Below are 12,087 nucleotides of genomic sequence, written 5' to 3' on the forward strand. Positions count from 1 at the left end.
AGTCGTCTACTACACTGCCTAGATGTTTTCGTTGAGATCCTTTGTCGTGCAGTCAAACCTGCTCTCCCAGGCACTTGTACTGCTTTTGCACACATCCAGCGTCATTCACCACAAGGCCTCCTCGTTGGGAATACCCAAGGGTGGTTTGACTTTGCTTGCACATCCACGCACACCCTTTGAATGTGGGAAGGCGCACAAGTCAACCTCGCGCGTGTTTCAAGTACTTTGCCATGCCCACTCCGTCTTTGACTACCGTCGTCTCTTCTTGCTGTGATACCTGTGCTTGGACACGCGTTGCACTTTCCCTGTCCTTGGAACCGAGAGCGATTCCGCAGCTATTTCAACGGTGCACCTGGTCTGGTCACTGTGAATACGTCCCAACCGCAGCTGGTAGAATTGACCTGCAGACAGCAAAAAATGTCTTGCTCCTTCCCGACAAACGCCCCCGAAACCCCTGGAAAAAGGTTTCGTCTCGACTGCGTCTCGAGTCGTTGAGGTATCACGGCGTACCTCAACCGTGTGTTGGAAGCAGTGATGAAACTCAGGATTGCCAAAAAATTCTTCGAGACCAACGGGCGTCGACAGAGTGCTCCAATGATTGCCTGAACGGCTCATGCTGATGATGATGATGATGATGCCACGACACTCCACCTCGCCCGAGGAGCAGAAACCAGGCGCAAGTGAAAAAAAAAAAAAAAAAAAAGGAAGAAGAAGGACATGAAGCACAGTCATTGGGCGCGCGCCTCGCACTCGTCTGACCAACTTTTCGTTGACGCGTTGCCATGAGCTTAAATCCGGCTCGCTCGCCGTCAGGAATGGTCGCTCGCATCCGGGCGGGGGATAAGATTGATATGACTGGAGAGGCAGTTAGCCAAACGGGCTTGTAACGTCATGGCAAGCATCGAGGCAGTACACGTTGTACGTACAGGCCCCAGTTTTACAGTGCCTTGGAAGCTGCTCGTAACAGGCGAGCTGTCATGGCAGGCAAAGGGGCAGTCCACGTTGGTACGGACACAAGCTTGACGGCGCTTTGGAACATTTGCTTGTAAGACTGTTGTTGTTTTGACTTTTTCTCCGAAAATAAAAAATTCAAAAAGAAGAAAAACGTGTAAACGTGTGTGTGTGTGTTAGATGTCCCCCGGAACGCGACAAATTTTAATTATGAATTTTGTATTTTGCACCAAAATGACCGTTACAGAGCCAAATGTCAGACTTTTTGAGTGCAAAATATAAAATTCAAAATATAACCCAGCAGTGAAAATACAAAATTTGTTCTGTCCGCAGAAACGTATTTTGATGTTTTTCATATTTTGCAGTTCATCTAGATGTGACTTTAGCTACACTTCAAGGACTCTATTTGTGACTTAAATCACACTGTGTAGTGAGTGATTTCGAGCACACTTTGGGTCGCTAGTTCATCTGATGCTCATAATTAAAATTCAAAATTAAAATTTGTTGAGTTTCCGGGAAGCACTTCGCTCCAGCATATTTTGCACTTCTTCAAATTCAAAATTCAAAATTCGATTGGCACCTCCGGGGGACACCTGTTCTTCGCATTTTTCTCGTTCTTTGGCTTTTGGCATTTGCCTTTGACTTCTTCTTCTTCCCCTCTTTGGCATCGGTCTCGATCTCGATATCAGCTGACTTGACGTGTCTTGCTTTGTGTGTGTGTGTGTGACGACTGATCGCTTGTGCTTGGTACGCTTTCCTGGTTGGGGCCTTGCGGCGACGCCAGAACGTTTTGATTGAAAGCACTGCTGCCATTTTTTTTGCTTTCAACTGAAGTTGGCCTCACTGATCTCGCCTCACAGTCGACAACGTGCGGTTGGGCAACCAAGTCCACCGGTCCTCGCAACCAAGTTATTTGTCTCGAGGTGGGTCGTTTGGTGCATCAGGCAGAGAAGAGCAAGGAGCCCGCTGCCCGGCTGCCGTTTTGGAAACGGCGCGCCAGTCCGAATTCTGGGTTGTCAGACGAGTTGTACTTGGAGGGGGCTCATGAGATTGGTGGTGGATAGAGAAGCAAGTGAATAGAGAGAGAGAGAGAGAGAAACCATGAGTGCTGATGGAGTGCAGCTGCACAATGCGTGTGAGTCATCAGATCCACAAAAGGCGCTGCAGCTGTCGACCAGTTGGGACCAACAACGTATACGAGATGCTGCCCAATACAAAGATGATCGGGTATGTATGCTGTTTGGTATGATGCTGTGTGATATTGGTTACACTTTGAATATGTCACTGGATGGGGTGACGTTATGGTATAACATGGGACATATACTGCATGTTTGCATCCTCCCACAGTATGGCTGGACACCACTGCACTATGCCTGCTTGAACGGTCATGTCAAGGTGGTGGAGATGCTGTTGAAGCACGGTGCTGATGCTGAAGCCAAGGCCAACGTCAGTACAGTACCTCCCTCTTCCCCCGTTTACCCCCCTATGATGGTGCACCCGTACCCCATGATGATGATGATGATGATGCTGTACGTCATGCTGATGCATCATCCCACAGTTTGGTGGCTATACACCACTGCACGAGGCCTGCATTAACGGTCATGTCGAGGTGGTGGAGATGCTGTTGAAGCACGGTGCTGATGCTGAAGCCAAGGCCAACGTCAGTACAGTACCTCCCTCTTCCCCCGTTTACCCCCTATGATGATGCACCCGTACCCCATGATGATGATGATGCTGTATCTGTACGTCATGCTGATGCATCATCCCACAGAATGGCAGTACACCACTGCACTGGGCCTGCGAAAAGGGTCATGTCAAGGTGGTCGAGATGCTGTTGAAGCACGGTGCTGATGCTAAAGCCAAGGACAACGTCAGTACAATACCTCCCTCTTCCCCCTTTACCCCTCTGACTGCTGCTCCTGCTCCCGCTGCCCCGTCGCCTTTGCCCCCGTCCTTCCTCTCCGCTACACCCTACCTACCCGTGCGCGTCCGTTCTTCCCCCCTGGCTCCTTTTCTTCTTTCCCGCTATCCCTCTTCTTCCACCGTTTTGCGTCCGCGCTTTGACGGTGCGCCCCGCGCCCCACTTGTCTCTTCTGCCTGCCGTTTTCGCTCTCCCCTTTTTCTGATCCATCCCCAGCCCCTTGTCATCACGCCTCTGCCTCCCTCGCTCGCTCCAACGGCTTGCGGTGGCCGTGCCTTCACTTTTGCATCCAACACACGCGCCGTTTCTTTCGTTTTTTTTTTCTTTTCTTTTCTTTTTTTTTTTTTTTTCCTTCTCTCCAAGCGCGCCTCCGTTCGGACACCTCTGCTACCTGTCTGCACCATTTGCGTCTTCAGCACAGGCTGAAGCATTGTCACCTCGCCTTTGTTATGAGAGAGCAAATGCACGTCGCCCAACTCAACCCTCACGTCGCTGCCCACCTCACACGCTCCAATCACATGTTCTTAGATTGGCGAAACGCCCCTCGATGTCGGACGTCGATACGGGCATGGCGACAAGCTGGAGCCCGTGTTTGCTGCTCACGAGGCTCGCCTATCACAACCACCCGCACCACTCGCTCCGCCCACGCCGGCACCACCTCGCGCCTGGCTGCCGCCTCTGCCCACCACCCCCACCCTCGAGGTGAGCCTGCTCCCCGATCTTGTTTTCCCAATGCATTTATTGCCCCAATCCCCACGGCCTCATCCAACCTGATCACGACCAATGGCACCACGCAACCCTCCATTAGACCACGGCCTCTGTTGTGGTGGCGGTGGACAAGTGGCTCAAGCCGCTCTTGCCCACGCGCACCACCAGCCATACTCTCCCCCACCTCGATGCCTTTATCAGCGGTGCCGCCAAACAAAACCCCAATCTTGCAAAGGTCGTTGCTTCAATCCGCAAAACCATCGATGAAGCTCGACCAGAGTTTCCCGTCATGGATTGGGCTGCCTTCCAGACGACTACCACCCAGGCTCTCAACACACTCGACCAGGCACTGGAGGCGCCCGAAGCGTTGAACAACCGCTTGGGTCAATTGGACCCCAACACTGACAACCTAGAAACAGTGCTGCAAGAGCTGCACGGTGTCACTGCTGGTTTTGAGCTGCAGCCGGTGCTTCTCGAGCTCCAGGACGTGCTGGCAGCGTGCCCCGCTCCACCCACCACGCCAGTGATCGCGCCCAAGAAGCCACCCACCGACCTAGCTTCGGCCCTGAGCAAAGTCATCGTTCTGAGCGGCGTGGAACCCAAGCGTCAAGAGCTGCTCACCGGCGCCAACAGCGACCTCAAGCGCCTGGTGCTGGCCTTGATCGATGCCCTGGGCGCCGTGGCAAAAGCGGGAACAACCGACACAATTCATCGCGTGGAGACGCTACGGCAGCGCGCACAATGCGTGAATGCAAGTGCACCGCCGCCAGCCGAGACATTGCCCGAGGCCTGGGAGGAGCTGTGCCAAGCGCACCAGAAGCTGAGCCTGCTCGAGCAGAACGGTCTCGAGCAAATTGCTCAGTGGCAGCCACCTCCAGACTACGAGCATCAGAATTGGTACCTGGCGTTTGTGCACCACGAGTCGCAAGCTCTGCTGCAGCAGTTACAAGACATGATCGACTGGCAGGCCACGACGCTCTCCATGTTGGACTCGTGCATGAGGCACGTGGACAGCTTGACCCAAGGCGTCGATGATGAATCGGTTGCTGCCAACGAGGAACTGACCAAGGTGGAGACTGAGGTTCAAAACAGCAGCGCAGCTCTACAGCTCGTGCCCGAAGTTCTTCGGTCTGCTCTCGAGCAAGAACTGAAAAAGCTAGAAACGCGACGCGACAACTTACGACAACAATTATCAGTTCAGCCACACGTGGACCACGTCGCAGAGCTCGCCCAGCTGCTGCATCAGCACTTTCCAGCGCTGCTGGTTTTTCTGCACCCTGAACAAAGCACGCTGGGAGCACGGCTCCGCACTGTGCTTGGGCCCGACCTTCCAGCCAGCCTGATCTTGGAGGCCATGACCGAAGTAGACCAGGGTTTGACGCTATCCAGCTTGGGCCAGCTTGAGCTCCATTACAACCAAAACCACAAGGTCCACAAGGCCCGTGCCGCGCTTCCAGAGTGCCCTGAACAAGAATTGGCTGTCAAGGAGTACGCTTTTGCTCGGCAACACAAGCAGGACCAGTGCCGTACGTTTCTGCGCGAACTCCGCGCCATGCGCCAGCTTGAGCACCCTCACATCATTCCGGTCCTTGGCGCGCTCGTGGACGTACACAGTGGCCACCCCAGCGCCTACTTGGTGCAGTCATGGTGTACCCAAGGGGATCTGCAGCAGTGGCTCGGTAGGGCGCGCCATCTGGCCACCTCGACCGTGGTTGCGGGTTTGATGAATCAGCTGCGCACGGCCCTGGCGTTTATGCATAGCAAGGGCCTGGTGCATCGAGATGTCAAGCTGAGCAACGTCATGCTGGACGGCGAGGAGGACCAGCCTGTTGTGCGGCTCGGTGATTTCGACATTGCCAAGGCGGCTGCCGAAGCCACCATGCTACCATGCACGGCCACTGCATCGTCGGGCACGGCAGGCTATGTAGCACCGGAGGTGCTATTTGGAATGGGTCGTGTGGGTGCACGCCCGGCACAGGATGCCTTTTCCTTTGGCTGCGTTCTCTACAACACCTACATGTTCCCACAAACGGTGCCACCTGCTCACCCACGGGTTGATGAGGTTGTGGATCGATGCAGCTGGAGCATACGAGCAGGAGAGTCTGACTGCGACTTTCCGCACTTGGCGACTGAGGTGAGCGATCGTGCGATATTTATTGACCCACAACGAAGAACCAACCGCGCCTCTCATGTGGAAACTCACTGTGGCGTCTCTTATGCAGATGTGCGATTCGTCGAGTGATTTGTACAAGGAAACGCGGGCTTTGCTTGCAACAGATCCAAAGCAACGGCCAAGCCTTTTCAGCGCCAAGCAGATTTCGCAGCAGCCTGTCTTGGCCCAAGTCGGGCCTGATGTCTTGCGCGACGCGCCCGAGCTCATGTCAGAGGTGCGTCGCTTGTGATTGCTTCTTGTTTTTTTTTTTTTTTTTTTTTTTTTTTTTTTTTTTTTTTTTTCCCCCCCCCCCCCTTCCGCGGATCGTCTGATTTGAACCTATTGGGGGGCTAGGTGGGTGAGCTACTGAAGCAGCTGAACCCCGATGGACGGAAACCGCAGTGCAACGAGTGGAACGCGTGCACAACCCCGTGCTGTGGGAGCGCTACAGCGCCAAGCGACGCGAGATGTTGCATCGTATCAAAAATCAAGTGCACTATGATCAGCTCCAAACGGCCACATCGGATGCGCCCTCGGGCTCTCCAGCTCTGCTTCGCGATGCATCCTGTCAAGAGCGTCTGTTGCTCCACGGCATCACCCCGGACAGATCTTTGCGTGACAAGCTTGTGCGCTTGGGCTTTGACCAGCGCTTTGCTGGTAGCAACGTCGGACACCGATTTGGTCTCGGTGTTTACTTGACGGACCATCCCGGCAAGGTAGGGCAGCGCTGGCTGTCAATCTCGCCTGTTTACCCAAGTGCTGTGGTGCTGACGCAATGTGCTTACACTTGATCTCAGAGTCATCAGTACGCCGGTGCCGGACCCAACGGCGAACGAATGCTCGTCGTCACGCGAGCACTCCTGGGCCATGCCCATGCCCATCCATCACCTCCTTCTGGGGCGCTGGCACCTCCGCTCCTGCCCAATGCGCCCAACAACGAGCGGTGTGTTGGGCAAAATCGACCATCTGTTGCATGTTGCCTTTGCCCGCCTTCTGATCAGACTTGTTGCGTTTGCCATTGAATTTTCTTCAGGTATGACTCGGTTGTCGCGACACCCTCTGGGCAGTTTCATGAGGTGATTGTGTTTGAGAATGCCCAAATGTATCCGGAGCTGGTTGTATACTACACGGCCAAATAGGACGAGCCGGACTAGGTGCTAGTTTGTTGTGAGCGGCAAATCCGTTGTTCAGTTGCTTATGCACACAATCAGCGTTATCGACGAAGGGTCTTCCCACAGGAGCCCCTATGGAGCTGACATGACTTCATCCCCTGAGTAACGTACACACCTCGACGTACTGCGGCGTGCCCTCCCTCTTGGGGGCACATGCGTCGCCCGCGAGCTTTGTGTACCTTGCAATGTCTTGGCAGACAGCCTTGTCTGATAACCTTGTGTTTACCGTTTTTCGTTGTTATCTGTTTGTTGTGACAACTCTGGCTGGCACGGGTTGCACTTTCCCTGAGCGTCTCTACAGCCATTCCAATGGTGCATCTGCTCTGGTCTGGTCACTGTGAATGCTTGCAGACCGCAGCTGGTTCAATTGACCTCGAGACACCGCCAATTCTCTCGTTTCGTCCCGATGGACGTCTTTCAAACCTCTTTCAAAACGCCTCCTCAACACGACCCGCTTCCTCGCAAACCCAAAACTGGCCTTTCACATGCTGTGGAGCCTGACTGCTGGCTGTCTCTGAATGAACGGCATACCTGTCCATAAATTGATCGGGAGATCAGTCTGCTGATCCTCACCTATTTACTGCTGAGCAAGCTTCTGGAGCACAGGCTGAGCAGCTGGCTGGAGCAGCGGCGCAAGCTGGACACGCCCGACGACTTTGCTGCATTTCGTCAACAAACGACCACGTACCTGTATCGGTCAACGCTTGGGGCACGCCGCGACCTTCTGGATGACGACGGTTGTAATTCAGCGACTCTTGGCCGAGACGACCAGCGCCCTTGGCAGCCTGATCCATACTCAAGTTTGGCACTCTGGAGACACAGCCGAGCAAATGACCATGTGCAAACCAAGATGTCGTCTCGACTGATGCATCGAGTGGACTCGCATCAATGGCATGCTTTGTTTGGACTAGATGGCAAAGAGCAGTATGGCCGAGTTGACAGCAACCCGAGAAGCATTGGAAGTTTGCTATATTCCAACAGTTGGAACTCGGTGACTGACCTCTCGCCGGAGGCGAATCCTGTTGTTGTTATTGTTGTTGTTGTTGCTGACGTGTGGTGTTTGTGTGCAGGTGTGTGAGGCGACGAGCGATTTGTACAAGGAATCATGGGCCTGCTTGCAACAAATCTCAAGCAGCGCCCAACTCTCTTCAGCGCCGGGCAGAGTGTGCAACGCCCAAGTTGTCGGGCCAGTCATTGACGTTTTGTGCGACACACCCGAGCTCGTGTCAGAGGTGTTGCTTGCTGATATAGTTACAATTATATTCTTTTTATTTTGACAAGCCGTGTGGTTTGAATCTATTGTGTGACTAGGTGGCTGAACCGCAGCAGCAACTGAGTGCTGACGGGCTAGGACCAGGTAACGCCGCAGGGCAGCGGGTGGCGCGTGTGCAGAACCCCGTGCGGTGGGAGCGCCACAACATCAAGCGACGGGAGATCCTGCACCGCCTCACAAGATAGGAGCACTATAATCGACTTGTAACCACCACCTCGGACGCGCTCTCGGGCTGTCCAGCTTTGCTTCGAGATACGCCCTGTCAAGAGCGTTTGCTGCTTCATGCCCGAGCGATTTCTGCTGGACAAGATTGTGCGCTTTGGCCTCGATCATAGCTTTGCCGGCAGCCGCGCGGGCTTTCACAAATTATGTTCTTGGCGTTTACTTGGCCGACCATTTTTGGCAAGGTGGTGTTTGAAATTGCGACTGATTTGATCGGAATGCGCTGCTGTTATGATGTCGGATGCGCTTTTGTGTATGACTTTAGAGATCATCAGTACACCTATGGTGGACTCGACGGCAAACGCATGCTCGTTGTTATGCGAGTTTTGTTGGGTCATGCCTATGTCCATGAATCACCTCCCTGTGGAGCACTGGCCCCACCGCTCTTGCCAGACGCGTCCGACAATGAGCGGTGCGTTGGACAGACCCGGCTTTGACACGTTGCATGTTGGTTCTGAGCCGCGAGTGCTTCTGGCTGGCTTTTGACTTGATATGTGCTTTTGCTACAGATATCGCGACACGGCGTAGCGGATTCTGCCCGGTGGTCATCTACGACAATACCCAAATCTATCCCGAGCTGGTGGTGTACTACACGGCCCTTTAGGTTGCTCGTGCCATGTGCTGTCTGTTGGCTTCACCTTCCTCGTCCCTGTCTGCTTGTGCTTGTCACCAGTCGTGCAAGCACGCGCAGAGCCATGAAGCGACCTGCACACAAATTTCAGTGGCGGTGGGGATCGGGTCGTTATTTGGCTACAGGCTCCAAGTACGTGTACTTCTCGCCGAAATGGCAACTTGGCAACCCGCTTCAGTCTTGCGTCAAGCTGACAAATGTTGTGTGGTGTGCCGTGCACTTCTGCTGGCAGGGATAGCCGGGTCTTCATCTGGACCACTGACTCGTACCAACAACTGCATGAGCTGCACGGTCACAGTGATGGTGAGTGCAGCATCGGTCTTCCTCCGACCACTCGCCATGATGGACGAGGCCATGGACTCTTCCACTCTTTTGGGCCATTTCTGGTACATTATATTGTAGGTGTATCAGGACTAGCATGGCACCCCAAAGAGGCCACGTTGGCTTTTAATTTGGAAGTAAGCGAGATGGACAAGGCCATCCGCGTGTCTCTGCGTGCGTGTCTGTGTCTGTGTCTGTGTCTGTGTCTGTGTCTATGTCTGTGTGTCTGTGTGTCTGTGTGTGTGTCTGTGTGTCTGTGTCTGTGTGTCTGTGTGTCTGTGTGTCTGTGTGTCTGTGTGTCTGTGTGTCTGTGTGTGTGTCTACGTATGTGTCTGCATCTCTCTCCGTGAGTCCCTCTTGTGTCTGTGTCTGTGTACCTCTCTGTATCTCCTTGTGAGACTCTCTGTGAGTCGCTCAGTGCCACTGCCGCCGCTGTGCCGCTGTGTTGTTGAGTTCACACACACACACACAGAGAGTGACTTCTTGTAATTTTGAAAATCCGGTATTTTCAATCTGGCCGAGCCTCAAGCGGCAGTGCAAAAAGGGATTAATTTCGGGGTCTATATCGAGCTGTATGTTTCATTTCATAACCAGTCTACTCAGTTTTTGAAGCTGCATCGAATGGTGCCGATTTTATTGCTGTAGCATGCGGCCTTTTGGTTATACATGTGTGCAGATTGGTGAACTGAGCATGCCGAGCTTGACTGCTGCATGGAGAAGATGTAGCTGGGCTATTAGCCAACGGGATGAGAACATGGCCCGATACCGCGCTCAACCGACTCATTGGGCATGATCTGTTGGATACACTTTGCTGTGACAATTGTCGGGACGGAAACAATCATGATCAAGTCGCGAAACAACAAATTTAGCGATTGGAGGCTTCACAACAGGGGGCCTGGCGAAAAGCAGCAAGACGTACCAACAAATCACCACCACACTGCTGCCTTGTACTGCTGAAATGATACAGGACATGCCTTGAAGATGTCCTCAATCTCGTCTGCATTTATGCAGCTTGCCTCGTAAAGACTGATGCTCGTCAAGGGGGGCTCTCCTCCGGGTCGTGCCAGGATCGGACCCAAAAATTAAATTCCTTTGCACTTGTGTAATCTTGGGCAGGCTCATCTTCTTCAGTGGGTAGTGGGGGATGAAGTGCATGTAAACTTGAGGAACCAGCTGCTTCACTCGAGGCTGGATGGCTGGCTGTCGCCGGATGTATTTCCGGGCTTGTGTCCGGCGAGGCAGCAGTCATTCTATTGGAGTGCAAGCATCGACCACCTGCCAGATCCCTCTGGAAGGATTGCATCAATGTACTTGACGATGTGCAGCTGCCGCCGCCCGTCGAGGAACCCTCTCGTACACTCTGGGTGTGTTTAGCCACCAGATTATAAGAACGGTCCCGCTGACCGTGAGTGGCATTTTCTTTTGGATATTTCCCTTTCTGTTTTCTATCGTTCTCTCCTGTGAGAGAAGTGCAATTGAACCGCTTTACTGTCTCAGCTCAAATCGTCTTTCAATACATTCCTCGTCGCCAAAACGCCGAGGCATTGAAGTCTGGTCCTCTACCTCGTCTGTGAATGTGTCATGCTCATTGGCTCGAGTACTCAAGCCATTTTGAACTTCTTTTGACCGAGAAAGACCTGTTGCTTGCCTCAAACGCTCAATCAGCCTGGCCTTATTGCCAAACACGCAAAGGCCTTGGCGACGACAAGCACCTCGAAGGCCCACGAGGGTAAGTGTATCAATATTCAGAGCTTGCATCCAATCCTTGTTCTCGTTCATTGCTTTTGCTCGCGTGGGCTCTTTGTTGCGCCGGGAAGAGGTGTCGGAGTGACGCCGGAGCAATTGAGCGAGAGAGTCGCCCTCACCCAGGAGGCTTTGTGGCCCACGAACCGGAACGCGTCGCTGGCTGTGTCGTACTGCTACATGAGTAAGACTCTAAACAAACATGGCCTGCAGCGATGCAAATGCTCTCGTGCTGCTCCTGTAGGCGTGCTTGGAGGACCGACAACTTGATTGCATTTTTGTTGGCCCAGGCACGAGCGGTACGCGGGGAAGTGTTTGCGGAGGCGGGTCGAGCGGGGGAAATATCGGACTGGTGCGCTTGAGTTGGCCTTCCAGATGCAGGACTGGGCAGCGCAGAGCCAGGTGTAGAGGGAGGTGCGTTCAGCATAGGATCGATGTCTCTGGATTTAGCTGCTATGCCAGCATGTCGAAAGGCTCTAGCCATCCGATCCGGCTTTTGACGCTGTGCGTGAATGGCGACGTAAAGGATGTGAATCTCGTCGCCCACCGTCAACGAGCTGACTCAAGTGAGCCCGCAGCTCGTCTTGCGCCCTTGCACTAACCAGATCAACACCAAATTCCTCGAGTTTATAAAACCATTGCTCTTGCAGCACAGACGAAAACAGTCTGACACCGGCTTGGGCGTCTGCCGCACGTCGACGAAATGCGCACTCACGGTGACTGAGTGGTCGGTAAGCTGCATATCGAGAATCGGTTCTCTTGCGCATGATACTCCTCTCCCACGGCAAACGGCAAGCAGCTCGTTCATCCGCTGTATGCCATCATTGCGCGTACGGGAGCGATTCATGCGGCTCGTTGATCGAATATACTCGGCTCTCAAAGCTTGATCCTCCCGAGTGCAGAGTGCTCGACCGTCATGGGCCGTGTCTTGTTGGTATCCGTTGCGAGTACGCGCGGTATGAATTTCATTTGGGGTCGCATCGTACGCAGTTC

The sequence above is a fragment of the Monosiga brevicollis genome, genomic scaffold (assembly GCF_000002865.3).
Source record: "Monosiga brevicollis MX1 MONBRscaffold_44 genomic scaffold, whole genome shotgun sequence".
In the NCBI taxonomy this organism is placed as follows: Eukaryota; class Choanoflagellata; order Craspedida; family Salpingoecidae; genus Monosiga; species Monosiga brevicollis.